Here is a 7546-nt window from a genome sequence, read left to right on the forward strand (position 1 = left end):
GCATGCCTGTAGGGGATTGTCTTGGTTGTTAATTGATGTAGCAGGGGACAGTCCACAGTGGGCAGCACTATCTATTGGCAAGTGATCCTTAACTGGATAAGCTAGCAGGATCAAAGAGAAAGCCAGCTAGCAAGCAAGCTAGCAAGCATCATTCTTCTGCTGTTCTTCTTGGAAGTGAAATGAGTTTCTTGGTCAGAAGTAACACAGTATGGAATAACAAATAAGTTTGACTTCAAGTTCCCTTCCTGAGTTCCTGCTCACTAACAGACTATGATTTGGAACTGTAAGCTGAAATAAATGCTTTCCTCCCCCAAGTTGCTTTTGGTAAAAATGTCTTATTTAAAAAAAAAAGAGAAAAGAAAGAAAAGAAAAGAATGTCTTATCAGGGGCTGGAGAGATATCTGACTCCATGGTTAAGAGTACTTGTTGCTCTTCCAGACCCCGGTTGGGTTCCCAGCACCCTCATGGTGGCTCACAACCATCTGTAACCTCAATTTGTTTTTCAGATACAGGGTTTCTCTGTAGCTTTGGACCCTGTTCTGGAACTAGCTCTTGTAGACAAGGCTGGCCTTGAACTCACAGAGATCCACCTGCCTCTGCCGCCACCATCACCACCACTACTACTCGGTACTTTACGTATCTCTTACCAATAAATGTATTATTCCTTCTTTCTCTAAGAGTAGCTAGGACTTGTGCGATTATGACCAGATGAACCACTTGAGGATTTTTCTGGTTTTGCATTCAATCTGTTTCTTCATAATACAAACACCAGAAAATGTAAGAAATGGAAGACAGATCTTACCCCTTCAGGAACTGGTGAGAAAGCTCATCAGGCAAAGGTGCCTGCACCAGACCTGAATGGGTCTCTGGGACCCGAGAACCAAATCCTAAGGAAGTGCTGACTTCACACATACTAGGTGGCATGCACCCCACCCCATACACACATACTAGTGAGCACACACATATATACACAGGCAAAATGAAAATGTAATAAAACAGTTTCACCCTATCATAAATTCTGCTAACTTCTCTCCCTCTCAGTATTTTTTCTTGGTATGGTAGCACACACATGTTTTCTCAACATTGTGGAAGAAAAACAGAAGCAGGAGTTCCAAGCCAGCCTAAGCAACAGGAAGGAAACCTTGTTTCAAAAAACTAAAAGGAACAATGGGACAAAAAAAATGTGTCATGGAGGACTAGAGAGACAGAGGAGTGGCTGAGAGCACTTCCTGCTCTTGCAGAGGACCTGGGTTTTGATTCCGACCATCAATTTGGGTGACTCAATACTACTAACTCCAGCTCCAGAAGATCCAGTGCCCTATTCTCAGCCCCTTGGGCTCCTGCAAGTCCATGCACCAACCCACACCACACACACACACACACACACACACACACACACACACACACACACAATTAAAAGCAAATATTTAGAAAGAGTTATTATTACTATTATTAACTTTAATTTTATGTGCATAAACATTTTACCAACCGGCATATCTGTGCACCACAAAGGCCAGAAGAAGGCATTAGATCGCCTGGAACTACAGTTACAGAGGGTTGTCTGGACTTACAGAGAATTGTGAGCAATCATGTTGGTGCTGGGAACTGAACCCGGATGGCTCAATGGTTAAAAAGCAGCAAGTGCTCTTAACCTTTGAACCATCCCTCCAGCCCTTAAACATAAATCTAAGAGGAAAAAAATGGAAAATAGCTAGAATATATTAAAGAAACCTTCATATCAAAAAGAAAAGATAGTCCACTTTGAAAATGGACAAATGATATCAATAGGCAATTTACAGAAGAACTCATTAATAGCTAAGGAATATAGGAAAAGTGTTTATATTTGTTAGTTATCATCGAAGTGGCAGTTTGTGGGCAAACTGTTAGCTGGACACAGATGAAAAATATTGCTAGGATTCAGCAAGTAGCTACTTTATAGCCCCATGATGGCATTATTTTTGAATTAGTCCTCTTGGGGGAAGGGAGCTGCTATAACTGTAGAAACAGGGTCAAGGGGCAAGCAGCCCCCACCTCTCTTACCAACAATCCCTTCCCAGATGCCTTAGGCTTCAGCCTCCAAGGAATTAAAACTGTTCCACGTGGCCTCTATTAACAGAGTAGTTGGGAAAACAAATAATTGCCTTTTTTTCCAGGTTCTTTAGGGAGATTAAAAAGGGGGGAAATGGACTAGAAACAGGTTTTAGGGTCTGGGGATGTAGCTCGATCTGTAGCGAGCTTCTCTATGTGCACAAAGCCCCTGTTTCGACCCCCAGTGCCACATACAGCAACCTACTGGAGGATCAGGAGTTTGCGGCCATCTTGACTCACTATATTGTGAGTTCAAGACTAGTCTGGGCTGTGTGAGAGCTTGTGTAAGAAAATAAACAAGCTTCAGCATCTTGCTTGTCCTGCCTACAAGTGAGCGAGTAAGAATGCTTAGACAAGCTATTTTACATCTTCGTTAAGGGATTCAGATAATTAGTTAAACCTGTCTAGATTTATAAGGAAAGACTTTCAAGGTGAGGAAAAGAATAGAAATAATTAGTTATCTCTGGGGTCTGATGAAGAACTGAAACAGTGGAGGAAGGCGTTAAGACTTTAGTCTAGCTTTTTTTCTCTTTCTCTTCCGGTCGCAGGCGCTTCGGGAGCCGCCGATTACCGTCCAGCCATGGCCAAGTCCAAGAACCACACCACATACAACCAGTCCCGGAAATGGCACAGAAACGGCATCAAGAAACCCCGGTCACAAAGATACGAATCTCTCAAGGGGGTTGACCCCAAGTTCCTGAGGAACATGCGCTTTGCCAAGAAGCACAACAAGAAAAGCCTGAAGAAGATGCAGGCAAATAATGCAAAGGCCATGAGCGCACGTGCGGAGGCCATTAAGGCCCTGGTGAAGCCCCAGGTGGTGAAGCCCAAGGTGCCAAAGGGCCCCACCCGCAAACTCACCCGTCTGGCTTTAATTGCTCACCCCAAGCTTGGGAAGCGGATTAGAAGCTACATGGCCAGGGGTCGTAGGCTCCAAAAAACAAAGCCCAAGGTTCAAGCCAAGGCAGAGGCCTCAGCTGCAGCTCAGGCTCCCAAAGGTGCCCAGACCCCTGTGAAGGCCCCATAAAAAAGGTCGCAGTCTGCCAGTGTGAAGACAGATGGACTGGTGTGAACACCTACACAGTATTTGCAAATGTTCAGGACCTTATGCTGTTTTTACAAATAAACTTGAGGCAAGTTCTGTTAAAAAAAAAAAAAAAAAGACTTTAGTCTATACTTCTGTATGGTTCACTTTAAGAATAAAGTTTCATAGCCAGGGCTACACAGAGAGACCTTGTCTCAAACAAGTACACACACGCACATGCACACACACACACACACACACACACGTACGTGCGTGCACACAACAAGAACAGCAATAAAACCAAATAAAGTCCCAGAGGTAGATAGCTCAGTGGTTGAGAACACACGCTGCTCTTTCAGAGGACCTAAGTAGACTTTAATCTCTCCTCTGTCCAATGATTTGTTTTGAACTTTGCGGGGTACTTAAAAGACTGCTAACTAGTCCATGGGAATTTTTTTCCTGTGGTCTGGTGAATATGAGGACTGCGTTGCATAAATGTGTGTGTGTGTGTGTGTGTGTGTGTGTGTTTATTTTTTAAATGCCCACGAGCTGAGGGAATCTCTAAGATGGGAGGAGGCAGTGTGTAGTTCTCAATGTAGCTGATCATGCAAGTTTCTGTTGAGAAATGCTATGGTCCTGCTCAGAACTCAGTTGAGAAATAATGACACGGGGAAAATGCTTAGCGTTTCTGGCGGCATCCGTGGCCTTACTCAGCACGCCCTCACAGTCACGACTTCCCGAAACAATCTTCTTTCCTAGCTTTTTCCATCTCAGTTCCCAGTTACTGAGCTTCCCAGTTGTAGCCCTGGTTTTCTCCTCCAATAAGCAGCAGTCTGATAATTTACCTTAAAAACTTGTGGCTATTTAAGTGATAGTATGTATCTCTTTTCCCAGTTTGGATGGCTGTCACCTGTACAATGCTGGGGTTTCATATAGCTTAGGCTGAATTTGAACTCCAGATCCCCTTGTCTCCATCTCCCAGGTGCTGGTGTTGCAGGTCCAACACTACCATGCCCAGCAATCCAGCCCTCGGTACGGGCAGAGAAAGTACTGAAAATGCTATTGTGTTCATTTCCTATGCCTGCTGAAACTAATTATCATGAGCTCGGCGATTTAAATCAACTCAGGGCTGGGCTACAATCAAGGTGGAGAATGGGCTGTGTTTCTTCTTTGGGAAGCATCTCTTTTGGTTCCTTTCCCAGTTTCTAGAAGCCTCTGGATTCTGAGGCTCCTGGTTCAAAGCTAGCAGGGACCAGTTGAGAATTCTTTCTCATAGCCTCAGTCTGTACTTCACCCTTCCTCTCTTTCCCCTTCCCCCTCCCCCCTCCCCTTCCTGACAGGGACTTCCAAGCCCAGGTGGCCTTGATTCTCTTATCACAAGTGCTGGAATTATCAACAGGTGACCCTACCTGTGATTACTGAGGAGGAAGAAGAGTTGCCACTCTAGAGTCAGACTGCAGTCTTTCTCCCCAGTCAGTAGTGAACAGTTCCAACACAGTTAACATTTGCTGTGAAGGCTGTCAATGCTGGAGACAACATTTGTTTTTATTGTTATTTGAGAGAGACTGTAGATTTAGTAAGAGAAAAAGTGAAAGAGAAAGAAAGAATACTGTATCCTTAAAATTTTTTCAAAACTACATTTTAATTTAAGGTGTGTGTGTGTGGTGTGGTGTGTGTGTGCATGTGCAAAGCAAGGAACAATAGCAAGATAATTCAGCAGGTAAAAGCATTTGCCACCATTCCTGAAGATCTGAGTCTTAAATCTTACTTGGAAGGAGAGAACTGACGACCCCTAAAAGTTGTCCTCTTACTTCCACCACACATACATATACACACCATCACCACCACACACATACCACACATACATACCATCGCCACCACACACACCCCATCACCACACACACACCACACATACACACCATCACCACCACACACACACACAACCATAGCCACCATACACACACACACATCACCACCACACACACCCCATCACCACACACACACCCCACACATACACACCATCGCCACCACACACATCCCATCACCACACACACACCACACACACACCATCACTACCACACACACACCATCACCACCACACACACACACACACACCATCACCACCACACACACCATACACACACACACATCACCACCACACACACCCCATCACCACACACACCCCACACATACACACCATCGCCACCAACACACACACACACCATCACCCACCCCCACCCCCAACAAACACCTTTGAGACAGACTTTCCACATATAGCCCAGAATGGCCTAGAACTTGCAATCCTCCTGCCTCCACCTCATGAGTGCTGGGATCACAAGTGTGCTGCCATCCCTAGCTGTAACAATGGCTTCATTTTGTTTTTTCCTGTTTTGTAACCCTGGCTGGTCTGGATTCACCATGGAGACTAGGCTGACCTTGAACTCACATTCACCTTTTTTCCCCAAATGGGATTAAAAACACGTGCAACCACACCTGGCCTACTGATAACCTTTAAAACATTATATAATGTTAAAATAGCAATGAGTTATTAAGGACTAAGCTTTTCTGATCTTCAGGTATGGCCTAACTCTTCTCCCAGATATTTCCCTTGAGTCTCACAAACAAGACTAAACCTTTGTTTACAGTAGAAACATCTCAAGTTCCCCTGCAACCCCCTTGTGACCTAGAATTTTACCCTGTCAGTTACATCCCTATTCACTAAGTAGGAGCTACCCTGTGATCTCATATTCCTCAGCAACTCCTTGATGATAGATCTGAAACCCTTGGTGTGTAAGGTGCCTAGAAAAACAAGCCAGGACTCTGAAAAGCTCAAGCTCTTGCCATGTCTTTCTTTCTGAACCCTCTCTTCCTCTTAACCATAGAATTTAGAATGTACATTAAGGCTGGGTGGTGGTGGCACAATCTTTTAATCCCAGCACTTGGGAGGTTGAGGCCAGTCTGGTCTACAAGAGCTAGTTCCAGAACAGGCTCCAAAGCAACTCAAGAGAAACCCTGTTTAGGAAAAAAGAATCTATATTAAGATCTCTTTTAATAAATTCCGATTCTGTTTAATATTTTATCATTTTGAAAGATTTTTTTTCCCCAGCAAGTCAAGAATCAGGTTTTCCCTGAATCCAGGTCCCTCTACTCAGACAGCTGGTGACAGCCTGAGGAGCAGCTCATCCCTGCTGACAACCCTCTTTTCCACTTTGGAAAGATGCTAAGGACAACCCTGAGCCTACTGAGATTATCCAAGATAGAGTCCTTGCTTAAGGTCAGTTGACTAGCAACTTGAATTCCATCTGTAGGCTGAATTCTCTTTTCCATGACCTAACATATGTTTCCCAGGACTTATTAGGTGAATATCCCTCTGTGTGTATGGAGGATGGGATGTTGGGCAGAGGAGGACAGCAGGGCCAGCCTGGGCTACACAGTGATTTCAAAGCCATTCTGGGTTACAGAGAGGAGTCAGACTGACTCCTGACGACAATAAGAACAACGCAACTACGAGGAGACGCTATGGCAACTCTCTTAATGTTGACATTCGCTAAAATGGAAAATTGCCGTTCTCTTGTGTTAAATTTATTTAACCTGGTTTAGCTTGTAGGCCAGCTGATAGGACTCAAGATCTTGATGAATCTTTTTATGAGGAGGGTGGACGAAGTTCTCTTAATGACATCTGGAGATAGTGCGAGATTTCTGAAGAGACTGAGTGGGTGAGAAGTGCCTATCCTTAACAGAAGCTTAGTGTAGAAAATTCCAGCAAGCCGGGCGGTGGTGGCGCACGCCTTTAATCCCAGCACTCGGGAGGCAGAGGCAGGCGGATCTCTGTGAGTTCGAGGCCAGCCTGGTCTACAAGAGCTAGTTCCAGGACAGGCACCAAAGCTACAGAGAAACCCTGTCTCAAAAAAACAAAAAAAAGAAAATTCCAGCAAAAGGAATCAAGTACCAAGCTTTCTCCAAGTCTAAAAAAGGACTAAGGGTTTTAATTACCGGGTTTCCATGTAGCAGACACTACTGAACTGAAGAGACTAATTAGTGAAGTCTTCATAGGTAAATACTACATGTGATTAATTTCCAGAGCAAATATAACAAAGTTATTCTATTATTCAAAGTTATTCTATTATTCAATATGAATTAAAAATAAATATAATAGCCAACAAAAGGTTAAAGGAATAGGTTCCACCGAGATTTGAACTCGGATCGCTGGATTCAGAGTCCAGAGTGCTAACCATTACACCATGGAACCAGTACAATGACAGCGGTGTCTTCGGGTATCTAATACTGACAAAACCCCGCCCCTAACCGGAAACCAAATACTAAGAACCTGCGGCAGGCTTCCCTACATAGTTGAAGAAAGAACAAGCCAAAGACCCGGAGGACTGTGGCCAGCTGGGCATTTTAAGGCTGTTTTCCCTGTTCGCCTTCCCAAGC

At 44.3% G+C, this 7546-nt stretch overlaps 1 non-coding gene across 1 annotated transcript; it reads right to left on the bottom strand.

Annotated features, from left to right (window-relative positions):
• Positions 1-7289: 7289 nt before the first annotated feature.
• Positions 7290-7361, bottom strand: Trnaq-cug. Its single transcript has one exon. It is a non-coding gene; the product is annotated as a tRNA-Gln (tRNA).
• Between the last annotated feature and the right edge of the window lie 185 nt (positions 7362-7546).

The sequence above is a fragment of the Microtus oregoni genome, unplaced genomic scaffold (assembly GCF_018167655.1).
Source record: "Microtus oregoni isolate MIOR12 unplaced genomic scaffold, Mior012 000032F_ref0000030, whole genome shotgun sequence".
NCBI classification, from domain to species: domain Eukaryota; kingdom Metazoa; phylum Chordata; class Mammalia; order Rodentia; family Cricetidae; genus Microtus; species Microtus oregoni.